Raw genomic sequence first — 20,287 nt, 5'->3', positions numbered from 1 at the left:
AAAAAAAAAAAAAAAAAGATGATGTGGGCATGAAACCTGTAAGGAGGCACTCTGCAAATGTCTTCCCGGGGCCGCTGGAATGAGGAACACCCCAAGCCTCCAGCTACAGCCCTGTGGTCCTGGGGCCGCGCTGTGTTGGGCGCAGCTCACAGATGCTGCATGGTGCTGGTGTGAGGCCTTGGCTGCTGGTGAAATACAAACCAGCCCTTTTTTTTAATTAGATGTATTTAGCTCTGCTGTGGCCTGTTGGAAATATGTGTACAGAGATTAAAAAAGCATTCTGTAAAGGCAGGAAAAAATAAAGTATCCTTAGTGAAATACAAAACCCTCAAGTCTTTGCTTTGTGCTTGTTTTCTGTGCTCTCTGTGTGTAAATGGTTCAGTGATTAAAAAGCAGTATATGCCCTCTTTGTACACATGCTGCATGCTGCATCCAACCTCCAAGCCATAGCCAAATCTTCCCTCCCGCAGGCACGGCTGATGCAGTCCTGAACGCACGACAGGCGTTGTGGTGGCGCAGGTCCCTGCTGCACCGCGTGGTGCTCAGTCCCTCCCCCAGGGGCGCGCAGCCCCGTGGGACCCTCCCCACTGCGCCCCGTCCTTTTCCTGTTTCTTTGCTTTAATTCGTTCTGCTCCGCAGCAAAATGATTGCCTTGGTGAGCTGTTGGTTTACTGCTGGATTTTCTCATTCTTTTGTGGCTGTTATTGGAGGTACAGGTTTCATCACGGCCATTCGGTGGAAAGGGATGATAAAAACCAAAGGGGAAAGGCAAGAAAACCATTTAAGAAATAAATGCAAAATTATGAAGCCTCACTCTGCCTCAGAAAGAGAGATTTTTATGCAGTTTTTGGCATTTACAAATCCTTTGTGAAAAGGTCACCCTCTACTTGGAATCTTATTAATACTGAAGAACGGCCCAGAAAATGTCATGCCTTTTTACCATGATATTTACACAAAAAAGAATGACTAAGCATGTGAAATTTCTTAAGCAGGATAGCGTAACAAGGCCAGAGAGCACAGTCTTGCAGGAGTGATATGTGTTTTTGCCAGCCTGCCGACCCCACCAGCACCGTGGCGGTGGTGAGGTGACGTCCTGTCACTGTCACCGTGCGTGGGGACGAGGGGACAGCCAGCAGCGAGAAGCGTGCTGCTGGCCGGGCGCCAGCCGTGCCGAGCTGTGGGGCTGCCCATGCGGCGGGTGTCCCGCATGGCCCTGCGAGCACGGGGCGAGTGAGCGGGCACGTGCACCAACTGCAGAGACAGGCACAGCTACACTTCTGTACACGCAGACAGACGGACGTGCTTACATATGCTATAGAAATGTACATATATTTAAAAAAAATATAGTTTTATGGATATAGTTATATATAATATAGTCTAAATTATATATAGCGTATATACATACACGAACAATATGCAATATATACAGAGACAGGTACGCACAGATGTACATGCATATACACACAGTCTCACAGCGTAAGTATACACGTACTATATATACATACACACAGCACGCTCACACCATATATGCACACAGTATATACACATACACAAAAACATGTATCTAGATATACACCAAACATCTTACACACAGTGTATGTATACACAGACACTATATAAATACGCACACAGGCTATACATACTGCCTGGCACGATCAAGCCCCCACTGCTGCTGAGCCCTGCCATGAAACCCAGCAGATGGGAAACCCGTGGCTGAGCTGGGGCAGCTGTCCCCTCACCCCACAGCCACCACTCCTTGTCCCCGTGCCCCAGCAGCAGGCACTGGTTTTGAGCACTGGGACTACCAGAACAAAGGCTACGGCACACTTATCGGCTAGTAAGAAAATAAATCTTTATTGGGGAAAAAAAAAAAGCTTCCGTCTGGCAAACATTTAGTTACGGCAGTACAGCAGAAAAAGTCCGAAATATACAACCCAGAGCACACAGACAGCTCCTCGGTGGGAGCGGCGGGGCTCTGCCAGCAGCCTGCGGGGCTGTGGGTTTGTCCCTGGCTGCTGGGGGGAGCGGGGACGGTGCTGGCGTGGCGGCACAGGCAGGGTGCTGGCGACTTTCTGCTGGTTCGCCTGCACCACAGTCACTGCTGACACAAGCTGTCAAACCCGCTTCTGAAGTTTTATTTTGAATTGCAAACCTCTTTTTGTTGCTGTTGTTAGAAGAGGCTCAGCAGCGGGCTGTCCCCAGCTCACAGAGCACCACGGTGGCGGCTGCTGCTTGCGGCTGTCGGTGACCGCGGTCAGGGCTCACTTCCCTCCTGGGGGGGGAAAGGGCACCGTCCCCCTGAGCCAGAGCGAACAGGGAGCTTTCACCAACAGGCGGGCTTCGAGCAGGGAAGAGCAAACAACTGGGCTTTTCTACCTCACCTGTGGGTGAGGGTGCTGCAAGTCACACCTGAGAAATGCGGCTGGGGAAATGCGTGGGCACCTGCAGGCAAAGCACCGCCTCCAGGAGGCTGCGATGCCCGGTCCCCGCCTGCAGACAGCCCTGTGGGTGGCTTTCCTTACAGGCTGCACACACTGAACAACGGGGCTGCAGCAGCCCTGTGCTGGCCCTTATCCATTACAGGCTGTATAAGAGAAAATGACTTGCCTTAATCAGTCGCTACATAATAATCCTTGCATGAGACAGACCAACCTCTGTATTTAGCATTCCTATGATTAATGTCTCTTGCTTTTGCAGAAAAAAAAAAGAGGAAAAATAAAAGGTTTTTCTTCCTCTTCTGTTCCTCGCTAGCAAGCGGACAACCAAAGGGCTGGCTCCCCGGGAGCCCGATGGGGGGTGCAGAACCCACGGCCCTGGCTGAGCGCAGCGAGGTGAGGGCACCGAGCCCAGCTGGGGCTCACGGCCCTGCCGCCGGCGGCTGTCCACGCTCACTGCTGGGAAGGAAGGCTCAGGCTAGTCTTTAAAGCCTGACTCATGTTTTTTAACACTTGGGATCATCAGTGCCAAGAAGCAAATATTATGGGACAAGGCACTGAATCCTCAGTGATTTATCTGCTTTTATTTTAAATGATTACCCTGGATGCCCTTTTACCTAAGTAGAAGTGTAGGGCTTCTTTAGAAACAATATCTTGCTAATTGTACCAGAGTCATTTTGCTGCATAAAACATCTTATTTCATAAAGATGTGAGTGCTGCAGTATAATGAATGCCTGCCTGGGGAAATTAAAGTAATCAACTGCCAAGGCCAACACATTTTAGAATGAGCACAGAAAAAAATGTAGATAAGGGCTTTTAAGCCATTGGGTGGAAAATACACACATAATTCTTTGACCGGTTTTAAAATATGAACAAATGTAATTTCTTCATCAACTAGGGAGATAAAAAGCTGGCTCTGGCAAGCAGGGATTGCCACCCTCTGCTGAAAATTGTCCCTCGGAAGGAAACACCGAAGCCGTTTCAGCAAGACATGCCGGCCCCACCGAAGCCCCAGCTGCCTCCCACGTGCAGTCAGCCCTGGGCCGGTGCTGGTGGCCGTGGGCTCGTCCCGTCACGGGGGGGGCACGCGGGCACTGAGCGGGGCCACAGCAGGGCACGGAGCCAGGCTGGCAACTGCCGGGGCTCCAGGTCCTCCTTAAATAAAGGAAAAATCATCCTGTCCGAGGGAATTTTGCCACTTACTCATCTGTGAGGTGCAATTGTTTGCAAAACACTCGTAGGATGAAAACGTGCTCCAGAAGCACGAAGCGTCATTGTTCTGCCACCCGGCAGGGACGTGTTGGTGCCATCGCTTAAATAACGGCTGCCGTGCGCCCGGAGCCCTCTGGGCAGGAGGTGCCTGGGACGTGCGAGGCGCCACTGCCCCACAGCAGCACGGGGCCAGCACGCTGCTGCCTGCGCCACTGCCGGCGCCCTGCCTCTGGTGCCGTGGCTCTTTCTAATGGGCTCTTCCTTTTCTTTCTTTTCAAAACGATTTCCATTGTAGTTGTGCTGGACAACTCGAGCACAGCACACGTTTTAATGAAGGCATGGGACATCCATAAAAGACTATGCCACAGATAAAAGAGGGAATACATCATGTTTATTACTTGTTACATCAAATTGAATTGCCCTGATGAGCTGATGCTTAAAGCCAGTTGGAAATGAGTGGGAAACGACTACTGCGTGTGTGATTTTAAAACCTAAGGCACAGTCATTTCAGAACCGCTGCTCTCCACCCTTCCTGGTCCCCTGCTCTCTCCCCTAGATGACACATGTTCCCACCACTTCTGGACAAGCACTGGAGTGGACAGGACGGTTTCAGCTACTTTGAAAAGCACAAAGTGCTTGGATACTTCAGCTTCTCTTTTATAAAATTCAGTCCCAATCCAAATCTTTATTTGTCTAATCCAAAACTAGGAATGCCATCCTTGCACCAAGACCCACCAACAGCTCCTGCCTCTGTCAGTGATGCAAGCACTGAAATCTTAGCAGATCTGGCAACAAACGAAGCTTTTCAGCCCTCTGTTTCACAAAACCAGTTTCCAGTCTGGGTGTGAGCTCGCCTTAGCCCCCCGGCAGCCAGCAGCTGGGCACAGCAGCTGCAAGGTGCGCGCAGGACGCTCTCTCGGGGCAGGTGCCGCCTCCTCCTGTGTGCAGATGGCTGCCTCCTGCACAGGCACGGGGGGATGCTGAGGTCAGCCCCCCCGGCAGGATGCTACCCCTCCAAACAGCCCCCAGCTTTACTTTCTGCTCGCTTCTCATCCTTTCACAAAGTCACTTTGTCACTTACTCTTGGTGACAGGTCACCACCATCCCGAGGACCAGTCTGCAGCAGTGATTTATTACTGCTGGACCTGCACAACTCTATAAAAAGAGCCAATTCTATTTTTTTTAGCTGACACTGACAATTACAGATAGCTGACCATTTTTCTTACGAGCTTCAGCTTGCGGCTTTTTCATTCCTGAGCACCTCTAGAAGCTACCAAAATGTTTCAAAGCCTGAAAAGAAAGCTCCTGTTCTGTCCAGCCTACCTAAATCTCCTTTGTGGGTCAAACAGTACTCACCTGTGTCTGTACCAGCACTGCAGAGAGCAGGGCAACCAGCAGGATTTCAGGAGAGATTAGTTTGTCTGGCTAAGAACCTGAGCTAAACTCCTCCAGATGTATTCTTGGCTCTCAGACGGAATTAGTTTCAGATAATTGGGATTACAAATCATCAGAAGAATTTGCACTGTTATGGACCCAGGACAGACACTGGCATTGGTAGTGCACAGACTCATGCTCCAAAAAGCTGGTTTTGAAGCTCAAATGTGTTTTCCAGAAATGGGCTTCGGAGTAGATGAAAAACCTGCCTGGCCCTGGAGGGCACCGAGGGCCACCCCTGACCACGGTGCGCTGGGTGCTGCACCGAGAACTTGGCTGAGGAGCGAGGAGCTGACGGGCAGCCGCAGGTTTGGCTCATCAAAACCGTGACCCAGTTTGTAGGAAGCAGCCTTCTGAACAGTGAAGGACAGACTGCTTTTTTTTTTTTTTTAAATAAGAAAAAAAAATCACCAAAACCTAATTAAGACTATATTAAATTATTAGATTGTGGCATCTGGCTGCCCAAGTGCTGTGATTGCACATATTCTTTCCAATGCTTTAAAACTTGCTTTGAGTTGGTTAAAATTCATTTAAAATCATTAGCGGATGTCCTTTCAGACAAAGATTAGCTGGCTCAAGATGTAACACCATTTTTCTAAGACTCAGTAGCTCTTGGTGCTCTGCATGTACCCAGCCCAAGGGTCCTGCAGGTGCTCCCGGTGCACACCACTGTGCGGGGGGTGCAGTGCCCACAGCGCCCAGACTCAGATCGGGCTGACACCTTGGCTCAATGAACGAGGTAACCGAAGTTTCTGCTCTGCACCCGTGAGAGCGTTGCGGCGGGCAGTGGCAGCGCACCTCGTGCAAGACCCCGCGGCAGCAGGGCCCCAGGGGCTGGCAGAGCAGCCGCAGCCCTCGCGCTGCTTGCCCCGCCGCGCACACTCGCAGGCTCTGGCCGGCCCAGCAGGCTCGTGACCAGCACCGTGCGCTCCAGCATGCTCAGCTCATCACGCCCCGTGCTGGGATCCTGCGATGGCTGCAATGTGGTTCGAGCTTTAACAAGCAAGACTTAAAAGCTTACATGCTGTTTAGTCCCCTATATAATTTGTACTGGGATTCTTACCAGGGATAAAGAAAGACTATTTTGTGCAACTCGATACACAATGTGCTGGCTGTATCTACCACCTATTCTGTACAACTCTGCTTCCTCATTTAAATGAACCAACACATTGATTATATCCTGCTGGCTTTAATAAGCTCTGTGAACTATTTTCTTGCCAAAAGCAGCTGTAGCTGCCCGTTACAATGGTCTCAACTTTGCACACCAGACGCGTGGCTATTGTGCTACTGCCGCAGCCGCATCCCTTTGGAATGCAGCTAATAAATCAATGCTTTTTGTGTGGTTTTGTGCCCTGGTGTTCTGGGTTTCCAGCATTAGGGCAAAAAACAAGAGCAACTCAAGAGGAAGGGCTGGGGACAAGGGCTGGGGACAAGGGCTGGGGACAAGGGCAGTGCTGCAGGCACTGGCATCACCCACGTGCCTGGCAGCCCTCGCTCTGCGGGGCCGAGGCACGGGGGCTTGGTGCTGGGCACAGCCACTGCAGCGCGGTGCAGAGCAGCTGCTCTTGTTCCACGGTCACAGCCAGGCAGCTGCCACCGAGAGGCATCACCGGGCTTGTCCGAGGTCTCCTGGGGAGCCTGAGCAAGGGCCAGCACAGTGCCCGCACACTACAGTGACAGGTTTTTGCTGCCTCCCCCACGAACCTCCCTCGGGTCTGCAACAGCCCTGGGTGGGAAGGTGGGGGCGTGAGCTCGGGATCGTTGCTGTGCCGCAGGAGGGGCTGTGAGGAGAAGGCAGCTCGTGCAGGTAGGAATGCAGTGTACGGGCCTTTCATCTGGAAAATTACTAATGAAAAGCTTGTTCCTCGTGTGGGATTTAACTTTATATTTCAATCTTTAATCCACAGATTTTAGTTATGTTTGTGACCAGCTTGGAAATGGAAATAACTGAACTTTTCAGACATGAAAATAATGTATTCACAAAGCAGAGATTAGAGGTTTAGAGATTCATTCTCTATTCTCCTTGATTTGATATGGGGAAAGAACTTGAAAGAAAAAAATAGACCTTTTCAGATCCCTTCACTTTTTAGAGACGTTTGGGCAGCCTCACATCCCTCTCTTTTCCTGAGGACCTGTAGGTATTTACAGTTACCTTGGATTTAGTCTCATTGGAGGTAGATACCCCAAGTTAACTCCTGCTCATCAGCTTTTCTAGAAGCAAGGAATTTTTTTCTTTTCCCTGCTGCAGAGTCAGAACTGCAGCAAAATACAACCATAAAAATGGCTTTATCGATGCCACCAAATCCTGATGGAAATCCTGCCCTCTAGTAGCTAGAAAGGCCCTGACCAGATTTAATCGTAACGGCACCAAGGAACGGGCAGGGTTGTTGCTCCTGCTCCATTTGATACTCCTGGACCTGGTAGGAGTTCAGCGCCTGCATCATGAGGTCCCTTTGACAGCATCCCGACCTGCCACACACACAGCGCCGCGTCCTGGGGCTGTAATGGGGCTGCTCTTCCAGGGAGCAGCCCCTTGCACTTCATCTTGTTGCGCAGGTCATTTGCGGGCAATTTTGCTGCAATGGTGAAGTTTTCCACTAAGTGCAGTTCTGCAGATGTCTGTGACATTTTTATAACTCTCACTTCTGCTCTGTTACCAGCATCTGCCTTTTATGTTTCATTTTTCTCCCTTCCCCATTTCTTGCTCAGCATGCAAAGAAAGGAAAAAAGAAAACAGAAGCCTAGCCCAAATCCACTTAAGATGAGTGCATGCAGGCAGATGACACTGCAGGACTGGACACCATCTGTTCCACTTCAGAGATCTGTAGCACGTAGGTGAGAAAGAGCCTCAGTGGAGGTTATTTAAAATACAACACTGGCTATTTCCTGCCTCTCCAAAGAGGGAGTTTCTCTAAGAAATTGTTCGGTATTCTGTGTGATGAGAGGTGTTTGTACAAAGCAGAATCCCAGCTGAACCATGAAAGGACTCCCTGACACACTTTCCCGTTAAATACACATAGACATATCAGGGGGAGATGGACATGGACAGATCTTGGTCCCCATCCAAGTGAATTAAAATCCCATTGCCGTGTCTCAGCACTTCTATTATTTTTTATATCTCTGTGTGCATACGCATATATAAGCAGCTGTGATTTTCCCACAGGAGCTGCAGCTGATGCAAATTCGACAAACTTCAAACGGGATCATTTTGACACAGATGCCTTGACTCAGTAAAAGAAAAAAAAAAAGCAAACAGCAAATCGACCCGAGGAGGAGAAAGTGCGGTGCTTTTGCCACCTCGGCTCAGGGCAGCGTGCGGGGAAGCAGCAGAGACCCCCGGCAGCTCTGCGGGCTGCCCCGGCGGTGGCAGCGCGGTGGCCGAGCGGGGCAGGCGGCTGCGGGGCTGCGGCCACTTGGCCGGAGCTTCCCCTTCGTGGGGACGGCAAAGCCTGCCGACCGCCCGGCTGCACCAGGGCTGCCGCACGCTGCCCGCGAGGCAGCTTTCATTGCATTTGCCTTAGTGCTGACTCACTTCACCTTTAATGCGTTTTGGCAGGGCTGAGGTATTTATTTTAGTAAACTAGTGAAAACAGTTTTGAGCATGTTGGCAATCCACGCAATTCTTGTCAAGTCACTGCTTTTTCAATGCAGTGGCTCGGATCGACCTGACTTAGCTCTAAGCATACACAATCAATCAAGATCAAACTTTACACTGTATACAATTTTCTCATTTTTAATAACCTGCACAGTGAAATATTCTGCTAGCTCTGACGTGTCACAGGCTCACACTGAGAGGCATGAGCTTATTCGGCTTTCTCTAATCCATTACAACGTTTCCATTTTACTCTTCTCCTGATAGAAGTCAACTGGATATGTAAGAGCTTGGCGTGGATTTTGACACTACGACATAGGACTATGGTGAGCAATTTTTGTGATACACCATCTCTGACTGCAGCAAAATCCTAAATTATATCCCATTGTCCACTGTGACTTTTAATTTTTATTTCCCGTGTGATTTAAGATCCCATTGTCCTGTTCCACCTTGTGACCTGAACATTGATCTCCTATTAGGATATAGATCTCCTTTGAACGCTCATAAAAAATGTGTGCTCCTGCTTAGCTGCTCAGTTATCACTCTTCACTTGCAGCAGACCAAATTCTGCGAAGTCACAGTTCCAGAACCAGGATTTTTGAAGGATCTCACATGGGACACTGGAACAAGCTGAGGAGGAGTATCTATGGAAGAACACTGAAAGCAAACCTAGGCTCAGAGGTAAACACCTCCGCTAAACTGATTCAGAATTTTACTATGAAAAAAACCTCCAGTTCTGCAAACCACCCACCCCCAAAAACCAAACACTCATACCTGCTCTTGTTCTTGCACCACACAACAGGCTTGGGAAATATCCTGCTGTCTTCCTCTGCAGAGAAAATACAAAATTTCCTATCTTGTTTCGCTTACACAGAATGGCACTGTAAGACAGATATCACAACAACAATTTGGGAGTCTCTGCAAAAGCCACCGCTGTCAGTCACCTCCATGACCAGCATCATTCCAATACAACATTTTATGGGAACGCAATTGAATTACAGGCTAAACCACCACCCACCCAGGCTTAAGAGCAGCATTTTGTTCTTTAAGCAGCTATGTTTCCCTTCCAGTAGAGCTTTACAACCTACATACTACATTACTTCTCAAATCTGTTTTTAAGTGAAGTTGGTTTGTAATGCAGCTACATGTGCCTTATTTGATAAATCTGGCTTTTAGTAAATGCCCTTAAGCCAACTCTTTAAAAGTAGAGTGCACATTTTATAAATGTACTTCATAAATAGTAATATTTTCTAATTTCACAGGACAATAAGAACAAATCACCAGCTTCTTTCAGAAACAGATTATTTCCTAGTAGACAATACATTGATCCTAACAGATTTTCATCATTTTCCAGACTTTCAAAGAACAGCTATTACCGTTCAATTCTCACGCTTCATTAAGCAAGTTAAAACCTATACATTGCGAGCTTTTCCTTGAGGGAAAAAAAAAAATAAAAAAAATCAGCAGCCTTGTTTAATGGCCTCACAGGGAAATTCCGATATCCACCCTCTGCCGGTGAGCAGTCTGCCTTCTGACACGCAGACGAGCGAGACGTGCACCGGACTCCTGTGATCATCAGGGTGACACAATTTTAGTAGGAGATGCTGGGCACTGTGTAGAACTTCATTGCCTCTGCGTGCTGTAAACTCAGGGACCGACTGTCGCTTGGCATCACTGATGTCTCCACGATGGTCCCAGTCAGACAGGACGATGATGGAAGTCGTCTTTCTCCTTTTCTCTTCCCCAGCCCATCCGGTGTGACCCATCATTGTCTCGCTCTGCCCTTCTGGGAGCAGGCTGCGGTCCTGGTGCTGGGCAAGCACCGGTGCTGCTGGGGCAAACTGGGGCTGGGGGTGGCCACTGCCTGAGGAGAGGAGAAAAGAGGAGCTGGGGCCAGGGGCCAGCCCAGGGGAGCCCTGAAATCCCCCAGGAAACCCGAGAGACCAAGCACATGGATCCATGGCTTCTGAATCCGACTCCAAAGCCTTAACTGAAGGTCACCTTCTGCCTTTGTTCAGCGTTTATTAGTTTTCTTCTTTGCGTAGTCCTTCACGAGCATTACCGGTGATGAGCAATGACAGTTTGTGTATATGTGTGTGCATATACACGCACACATATATACACACTTCCTTATATCTGAATACTATGCCAAAGAAATTATTTCACATCATTTCTAGTGTCATCTTTGATTAATTTTTGTCTCTTTTCTCATTATGGCTCATCCCTCATTTCAAAGGTGTCCTTCAACCAGGACACTGGGAGAGAGCTGAGAAGCGACAAACAACAAGGAGTAAGCTAAAGGTAGAGCCTCAGAAAACATTTCAAGCAGTAGCACTTCTGGCTTAACACTCCCATCCCCAAACTGCTTCTTCCGTGCAGGATTTCCTCTCCGGCGAATTAGCTGTCCTCAGAGCTGATTCACTGCCTCACAATGGCTATACATTCCTCCTTACATCTTATTAATCAGACTAAAGGAATGAATGCATATGTCTCTGAGAATAACAGTGGGGCACATGACAGCTAAATGGAGCCAAATATGCAGCAATATGAACATCCCCACGCAATTTATGCCCTGCTCCCCCCGCCCCCCACAGCGCAGTGTGTCCGTGTGACCACGCTCCCGAAGGTTAAATGAGCCCGTTCCTGCTCCGCAGCCCAGGCACCAGCACCCAGGTGGCAATAAAGCAGTTGCAGGGAAAGGCCCACGGCTCCACGGCCTGCTGGCTCCCTGGCGCAGAGTGCCCGTTCTGCCGAATTACCAGATGACACCCTTTGTGACAGAGGCTGTGAATCGCAGCCAGGACTTGCAGCGGTATCACTATTAATAAAGTTTGAAAATACCATAAACAGAGCTCATCTCGGCAGATGTCTCATCTTAAGGCTTGATGACAAGGTCAGCAGCACTTAAATGCATCCTTCAGCTCAGGTCAATCCTTTCTGCGCGTCCTGTTTTATGACTGCTCCTGCCACTGCCAGCCTCCATGCCCCACCGCGCCCTTGAAATGCCACCTGAAGACCTGCTGGATTCATGCATTGCCTTGAAATGCCACTTTGTAATACCACCGTGTCCTGGTTTCAGCTGGGATAGAGTGTATTTTCTTCATACTCGCTGGTATGGTGCTGTGCTTTGGATTCAGAATGAGAATAATGCTGTTAACACACTGATGTTTCAGTTGTTGCTGAGCAGTGCTTGCACAGCCAAGGACTTCTCAGCTTCTCCTGCTGCCCTGCCAGCGAGGAGGCTGGGGGTACACAAGGGGTGGGGAGGGGACACAGTCAGGACAGCTGACCCCAGCTGGCCAAAGGGATGTCCCACACCATGTGGCCTCACGCTGAACAGGAAAACTGGGGGGGTTGGCAGCCGTTGCCTGGAGATGGGATGGGCACCGGTCAGTGGGTGGTGAGCGACTGGGTTGTGCATTGCTTGCTCTGCATATTCTTGTGGGTTTTGTTTTTTTTTTTTTCCCCTCCTTCCCCTTCCTCTTACCTTACCTTTTTTTTTTTTCCCCTCATTCTTATTAAACTGTCCTTATCTCAACCCACGAGTTCTGGCATTTTTCTTTTCAATTTTCTTCCCTATCTCACTATGGGGGGAACGAGCAAATGGCTATGTGGCGTTTAGCTGCCCACCACGTTAAATCACAGCACACCAACGTGTCTGCAGGAGAGTCTGGTGCTCACCTGCACTGCAGAAAGCACTTTGTAAGTCCCTGACCCCGAGCCTAACACAGGCAGATTTGTTTTCTGTGTAACATCCCATAAAGGGTCACTGTCTTGAAATCCTTCAGAGGATACTGCTGGCCTGGGCATCGGGCCCTGAACTCTGCAGTCCAGCTGACAGCTCTTGTACCACATTAGAAGTGTATTTTAGAACAAGGTCAGACAGCATGTTACACCACACCTCTTACGTAAATGGAAAATCAATGTACATAAAGCTACTTGACTTCTTGCAAGGCATGCCTCAGTTGTAACATCTGAAACGCTCACCACCACCACCACTTACCGGCACGGACATACTGCTTTGGTTAGAAGATGGTTTTCCACATTTGGATGTCTACTGCAGAAAAATCACAGTTAAGAAGAAGTAGTCCAAGATGCAGGATATACAAAAAATAAGAACAAAAAAGACAAGGCAGTCCTAAATATTTCCTTTTCAATGTCAGTGAGCCTTTGACTAGGAAAGGCTGAGGAGCACGGCACCAAGAACGTCCCCCTGCAGAGACCTCTGTCCGCTCTGACCAGAGATGACTGCCCCAGCGTGACAGGAACAGCACTTGAAAGCTACTTTACAGCCAGCACTGCTTAATTCTGTTAGTGCATGTGACAAACAAGAATAATTACATATATAATTATATGACTCAGGCTAGTTAATTATCACAGGGAAAAAAGAAAAAAAAAAACCCACAACAGAACAATGAACAACATTTCCCGAGATTACTGCAAGCCTTTAAAACCAGACTGCCTTTCAAGCAGCCGTTATCAATTTCTAATTAAACCCAACTCTAAGTGCTTTTGCTGAAATGGAGCCAGTACCAGAAATTTAATAGGATGCTTTTTGTTGTAACCATGTGAGCAAACAGTTAGGATCATCTTACAAAGGCACCATCCCTGACTGGCGGCAAGTGCTCTGCTGTGTACTCACAGCAAACTGAACACAGCATTGGCTTGTGCCACATTTCATTTTTCATGTATGTTTTTGCAATACATAAACACAAGATATCCACCAACACAAGACCATCCAAGAGGCCATGTTAAAAAGAACATCCTTCTGTTTTTTGCTGAAAATCTATCCTATATCTTCTTGGTCAAAAAGATATTTCGCATTTAAAATTTTCACCAGAAGTGGAGCATTCTCTCCAGCATTGCAGATGGTGAAAAAAAAAAAAAAGTCATCACTCAGTGGCACGTAGGAAGCCTGAGTATGTGATTATACAACACAGAAACAGTTTGTTCTTTGCCTAATACAAAATTAAACATTATGAAATTCACTGAGTGATATGTTTTGTCCCATGAGAGATTTGCTTCAGTAACACACAGACAGAAAAACGCTCGTCTTTCATTACCACACCAGTTTTTAACAGTAGGGAAAAACAACTTCACTCCTCAAATGAGCAGACTAGATGAAAACAGTGTTCTACCTCCCCCACCTGCCCCCCCCCCCCCTTTCCTTTTTCCCATTGAAATTTTCCATTTTGATTAAATTTCCTCTTTATTAGTACCTTCTGTTTTATTTCATCTTTCTGGCTCATTTTCTCCTACTATTAACCTTTTTTCTCCCCTACACATTTATTATTCATTTTCTTCGTTTGCCAAGGGCAACATGTATCTGTATGCATATGTTGGGAAAGAAGCGATGAGGAAAAGAGGAGAAACAGAAGAGAATACAGATAGAAAAAGTGTGAAAAATCATTGATAAGGAGCAATTGCTGGAAACATGCTGGGTTTCATTATAGACTTAAAAAAATGATAATTTAGCATACCACTAAGACCAACTAAATTGGTTGAAAAGTCACTTCCATGAAAAATAAAAATCCTCTTTTGTCCTGTCTTGTTGGGAATCTGCTACGGACCAATTCTAAGCACAAGCCCTTTCTCCTCTCTTGCTGTCTAAGAGGGAGTTAATCCCTTGACGCTAATTAAAGCCACATCTCTGCATTAAGACCTATTTTATCAAGAAGAAAACAAGCAAAACCAAGTAATTTCTGTTCTCTGAGCAACTCTCAAGCTACTTTCAGTAACAGATTTTCAGATGCCGCACTGAGAAAGGGAAGAAGTGCTGTCAACCACGTGCTTGGTCTGCGAACTCCGCATCAGCCCCCGAGAGGACACGTGCGGCGGATGGGACGAGGACGAGGAGCGCGGTGCCAGCGCCCGGAGGACAAGGAGCGCATGTGCCAGCTCCCGCACCCGCCGGCTCCATGAGGCTGCAGCACGAGCCCCATTCTGGGCCCGCCGCCCCGCAGCTCACCCAAAGAGCACCACAAGCCTCCAGGCAGAAACCTGGAGCAGGAGGAAGGGAGAAAGCGGCTGTGCTCTCCCTGGCGACATTCCCGGGGGAGCCGCCGTGCCCAGACCTTCCAGCCTCCTGTCTCGCAGGCTGGTGGTTGCTGAGATAGCGAGTCCTGCCCTGCAGCCGGTGTCCCAGCGCGCCCTCACAACGGCACCTGCAGAGCGCCACAGCAGCCGGGCAGCTGCGAGATGTCACCTCGGAGGGGCTGCGCAGCACAACCGGCCCCAGGCTGGAGGAGAGGCGGCCGCCGGCGAGGGGCTGCGGATGGGAGGGCAGGGCAGGGCGCCCCACAGACGCTGCTCGCCTGGAGAGAGCAGGCTTACGCCTGCAGCACCCGCTCCCAACTAGAGACCAGCATCTTGCACTTGTATTAGCAAGGATCAAGGGTGTTATATTGCAGGAAGAGAGAATCTGGCCCATAAGTTATGTATTTCGTTGACATATTTCAATGCCTGCATTTGCATTTACAATCCAATGAAAAATTTATGACTGTTAAACTCATCTGTATGTCTTAATTAAACACAAACAATCATTTCTAAATAACTGTTTACCATATTGCATATTCCTTTCTGCAATTAATCTCAATGACTCTTTCTCCTTGTAAATAAATACAGGAGGTGGCACCTTCCGTCACATCGTACTCATAGCCGCATCCAGTGGACGACGAAGAGTCACGCTGACATTTCAAGAGAGTGGTTACCTGCTTAATATATAGATTGGAAATCCTGTCATTTTCGAATAGATGCCTTGTTCTCCCGCTATTTGTTCTGAGAAAAGCCTCTGAGAGAGATTTATAGGACAAGTGCTGTTTAAACATTAATCTTCGCGCAGGGAAAGAGGGAAGCAGGCTGCTCTCAGGGTTTCACCGAGGGGTAGGGGACCTGCAGAAGGGATGCTGAGCCAGCCCCTGCCCTGCAGCCCAGCGCTGGCTCTGCTCACGCTCTCCTCCGTGGTGACAACCTGTGCTGTGGTTTGGGGACAAGACGTGGAGGTGCCAGAGAGCAGAGGAGCACCTGGGGCCTCCAGGAAGGGCCGTGCCTGCAGCCATCCTCAGGCGGGGTCGGCTGCCCTGAGCACAAGGAGGCCTGGTTCCTGCAGGCGCACCCGCTGCTGTGCCCGCCCGTCCCCGTCCCCATCCCCATCCCCGTGCCCCCAGACACCCGCTCTGCTCGCAGGGGCAGGGGCAGCAGCGGCACTGACCCCGTGGGGCAGGCCGGGCAGCCAGCAGCCGCTCAAGGAGCTGCCCCACACGGCTCCCTCCGCCCGTCCCCACTGAGCCCAGGGCTCCTCGAGCAGCACAGCCTTAGGATTCAGCTGCAGCCCGTTTCCTTTCAGGCATAAAAAAATGAAATAGCGATCTACTGATAGGTTCTGATTGGTAGATGGCTCCAAATGAAATAGCGTTTGTCCTGAGAACAAGGTGAATAAAAGACTTAATGGAGTTCAGTGATGCAATACAAATAACTGTGTCCCTTTACATTACCAGTAACACACGCTGCACCCTCTCTGGATCCCTGTTCTCTCAAAACACTCCACCAGGAAGCCATTTGTAAATAGGATGTCTTGCTTAGTGTCCTCTCCTGAACACCACATTAATCACCCTTTAAGAATGCATGGCCACGTCGGGGCCAAGGAAGACACAGCTCCTACCTCCACCCCTGCAGTGGCTGCGGCGTGGCTGTCAGCCCGCGCTGTCCCCCTGCATCCGAAGCCAGGCCTGCGGCACCCCCGGGCACAGCGGTGCCGATGCCGCCGGGCACCGCGTCCACAGAGGCGCGGGGACACCTCGCAGCCCCCGGCGCGGGAGCTGCTCTGAGCTGCAGGCCCGGAGCCATCGGCTGTGCACAGCGAGGTCCTCACGGCGCCCCGGCGAGGAGATGCAAAGGAGGCTGAAGGGTATGTGACAGCTCAAGAGACCGCTAATTGTCTGTGAAGGATTTCTCCTCCAGATCACGGGTTTATATTGTCCCCAGGTTGGTGCTAGTGACTGGAAGCTATTTCCATCTAGAGACCCACATGAAATAAAGCTGAGTGATTGTCCCAGGCTGGGTCCTAGCAGACTGTCTCTCACAGGCTCCCATTACTACTCACTCACACAGGAAAGGAGCGGCTAGAAGTGTAACTGCAAAGGGAAGAGCCGTCCTCTGCCGTGCTCAGCCCCACAAAATCCAGCCGGTTCGGTGCGGCAGCGAGGCGGGGAACGCCGGCAGCACTGCCCTGAACACTCCTCTCCCACAGCACCAGAAACTTTCAACTCTTAGGCCTGTCGGTTTGCCAGCTTCCATGAGCACCGAATTCCCCAATGAAATCAAATTCTTCAGAAGTGGTTAAATTTGCGTACGTTAATTTTTGTTCTAGCGCTACTGGTCTCATATTCGCAGTTGTTTATTTACAACAGCTGTTTACCCAATCTTTGCTGTGAACACATTGTCACAGGTCAAAAGCATAGCATGAAAATCACCAAAAATGTTTGTACCATGAAGATTTTCATCTGGTAAATTCAATCAGGAAAAAAAAGCGGGGGGGAGGTTGAAAGAAGCAGAATGATGACCGCTATTCCCCTCGCCCTCGCTCCCCGCCCTCTGCCAGTGCTGCAAAGGCACGGCCGTGCTGTCCGCAGGCCCCGTGCGGGCGCTCGCTGGGAGGGGACCCAGCGCGGTGCCCTTCGGTCAGCGCCCCGGCACGCAGCCCTCCGGCCTCCTCCTGAGGCTCGCGCTGCTGGGCGGGGGCTCTGGCCCAGGCTGCTGGGGGAGGCCGGAGCAGGGAGCATGCTCTCCGAGTTACTGCACGACATCCTAAAAACACGACCTCTGGCAACCAGCAGTGACACGCATCTACCACGCACCGAGAAACCCCCGCGTTACAGCTGCGGTTGGCATTGCGCACAAGCTTCCTGCTGAGGCAGAAATAGCAAAACGCAAAGGCCAAGGATGAACAGTGGCCCAGCTTCCCAAATTCAGCAGCAAATGATACCCTAGTACTTTAACTGACCCCAGAACAGTTTGCTTAACTTCTAGTTAGTAAGTTTGGTGGCTGGGCAGGAGGTTACACACGCAGATGGAAAACTGCAGGAAGGAAGAAGACTCCGGAACTCACGGCAACCCTCTCTGGACTGCATGGACTGAAACTGCTCCAGCTGGAGACTCAGAACTGTCTCAAACAAATGCAACTTACTGTCTTTTTCCTGTCTTGCAGTCCCTAACAAAGCTGTTTTCATTATCTGAGAACCCCCTGGTGAAATGTTAGCATCTCAAGTAACCATTCTAAGTGGAACCAGATTAGGAAAGCGAACGGACAATGCAAGCAGAGAAAACAGGAATCATTTTCTATATATCAGTGTCTATTAGTTTCAGAGGCAGGTCTCTATTATACCCACCATTTGTCCGTGGTCAGAGTGCGTTTGACAAATTGGAATTGAAATGTGTCTGCTGATGAGGCTGACACTGTTATTAGATTTAACTATCAATCGCCAGCTGAGTGAAGTGTAATGCAATTCATCAGGTACCACTCTTACAGATATTTTGACTGGATCCTGTAAGCAAACCAGAAGAAAAGTGCTCTATAACGACTATTTGGTTTGCAAACAGCTTATAGGGAGCAGCCCAACACCGGACAACAGGCGAGCGGGAGAGGGAGGGGGTGCTGGCACAGCCACCCCCGGCTGGAGGCTGCCTCCGCACCGCTCCGCAGCACACCTGCACAAAGTCCCCGTCCACCCACGGCTGCTCCAGCGTCTGCAAGGCACCTCTGGGTAACCCTGCAACGGCTGCAGCAACCTCCCTGCCGCCACCCGCAGCCAGACGGGGTGACCGGGCCATCTCCTGGAGCTCAGCAACCTTCCTGCACGGGGAGGCACCTGGCGGGGGGCTGCAACGCCTGCTGCCCCCACCACTTTGGGGCCACACTGAACTCCCTGGCACTGCTCTGTGCAAGAGGCTGCAGATGCCACCGCAGCCACCTGCACGTCACCTGCCTGCCTCCGAAATGCCAGAGGGCGTAGGGGGCTTCTCTCCAACCTGCCGCATCGCAGCTATGCAGAAAGTTCAGTCAGAGCAGCAGGGAAGAAAATTTGCCTGCTAATTGCTAATGAACAAGTTTCCTTGCTAGCACGTAAACGAGGAAATGTGGCTCTTCTGCTGCATAATGTGGCTTGTGAAAAGTAACTTGTAAGGCGGGATTTTTTTCCAGGGTAAGCCAATGCTCCAATTATCAGTAAATTGCTGGCACTCGGAATGACTGCATATTAACTCAAAGCAAGTGAACGTTCGCTGAATTACCCAGAACAGTAAATAGCTCTTTGTGGGGTGTGTAAATAATCCCTGGGTATCCAGGAAATTAGGAAAAGACATTTTAAAAACTAATTTGCCTGGGTAGAGTTAAAATTTAAAAGGAAATTAGTAGAAGACCCGTTATCAATGAAATTGTTATTTTGATAGTTATGAGCTTGGTCATGTATTTGTGATTAGAAAAAGAGTATTTCTGGAGAGACGAAAACACTCCTTCCAGATTTTAACAGAGCTTCTATTCTTTCATTTTGCAGAATTCACTCAGCCCTGACCTTTTCACTCAATATTAACTGAAGCATTTGAAATCCCAGGCACTCCACTTGGAGGGACCAGGGTGCCCGGTCCATGGGAGTGGGCGAGGGTCGGGTACGTCCCTGGCTGGCGGTGGCAGCAGCAGCCCCAGGCAGGGAGGTCCCCAGAGCAGCTGCGATGGCAGGGCAGGAGGAGGCCCATTGCTTATGGAGCTGTGCTCCATGAAGTCCAAACTCTTCTGCTCCTCCCAGGTGGGTGGCTGCTAACTGAGTCACTGCTAACAAACTGAAGGTTTAATAAATGGATGGGGCTTTGGCTTTTTTTTTTCCTCCCCACTTTTTATTTATTTATTTTTAAATTCAACTCCCTCATCACTGAGCTAATGCACTAATGGACACTTACCATTACCTAACTTCCGACCTAATGGGCACAGTAAATAAGTGAAAGGCTCATAAAATCAAATTTACTGAGCATCATTCCTTTTGCTGTCCATTAACTGAAACTATTTATTAGGTTAAACATATCTAGGGTATAGAGCTATATTCATCTTGCATTGGAGCAGTTACACAGGCATTTTAGGATCCCAGGAGCTCCTGCAACCACAGGATGAGCAGAGGCTGTTCGCACCCCCCAGCCCGCAGCCTGCAGGCAATGGGGCTGTCATGGTGCTGTGGGCTGGGGGGGGCACAGGGAGGGAAAAGAGGGCGGTGAGGCTGGATGATATGTGCTGTGCTGTCTTCTAAAAATTGCAGGGTTTTGTCCTCTCTGGACAAAAGCTATTCCAAGAGCTATTCCTCACTGTGCTTTCAGTGTGTGCTGGGATCACCTTGGTCTGGATGCTCTTTTACCTTAGACTTGTCCTTGAGTGGAAGTTTACAGCTTATACCTGCTCAGCACGCAACAGCAAGTGCTCTCACACAAGGAATTTTGTTAAAATAAAGCACTGTTTGTCCTTGTTACACTAAAAATGTAGGTGCTGATGTGCTTGTCATCTGTGAAAATTGTAGCACCAGGCACTAGATCAAAAAAAGGCTTGTTGAACCAGGATAGCGAATGTCTGCTCTAG

At 49.5% G+C, this 20,287-nt stretch overlaps 1 long non-coding RNA gene across 6 annotated transcripts in view; it reads right to left on the bottom strand.

Annotated features, from left to right (window-relative positions):
• The window catches only part of LOC310884337, a 186,659-nt gene continuing 166,372 nt past the window's right edge, over positions 1–20,287 (bottom strand). For 3 of the 6 annotated variants that reach the window (XR_014574164.1, XR_014574166.1, XR_014574170.1), the window contains 3 exons: positions 12,677–12,730; positions 11,515–11,798; positions 1–10,537 (listed from right to left, as the gene is read on the bottom strand). This is a non-coding gene — a long non-coding RNA (uncharacterized lncRNA). The remainder of the gene's footprint in view (positions 10,538–11,514; positions 11,799–12,676; positions 12,731–20,287) is intronic. The other 3 variants (XR_014574165.1, XR_014574167.1, XR_014574169.1) reach the window with 3 other exon arrangements.

This window comes from Anser anser (genome assembly GCF_964211835.1).
Source record: "Anser anser genome assembly, chromosome: 20".
In the NCBI taxonomy this organism is placed as follows: Eukaryota; Metazoa; Chordata; class Aves; order Anseriformes; family Anatidae; genus Anser; species Anser anser.
Note: the sequence above shows the minus strand (reverse complement) of the source record. Positions and strands in the feature narration are given on the sequence as shown.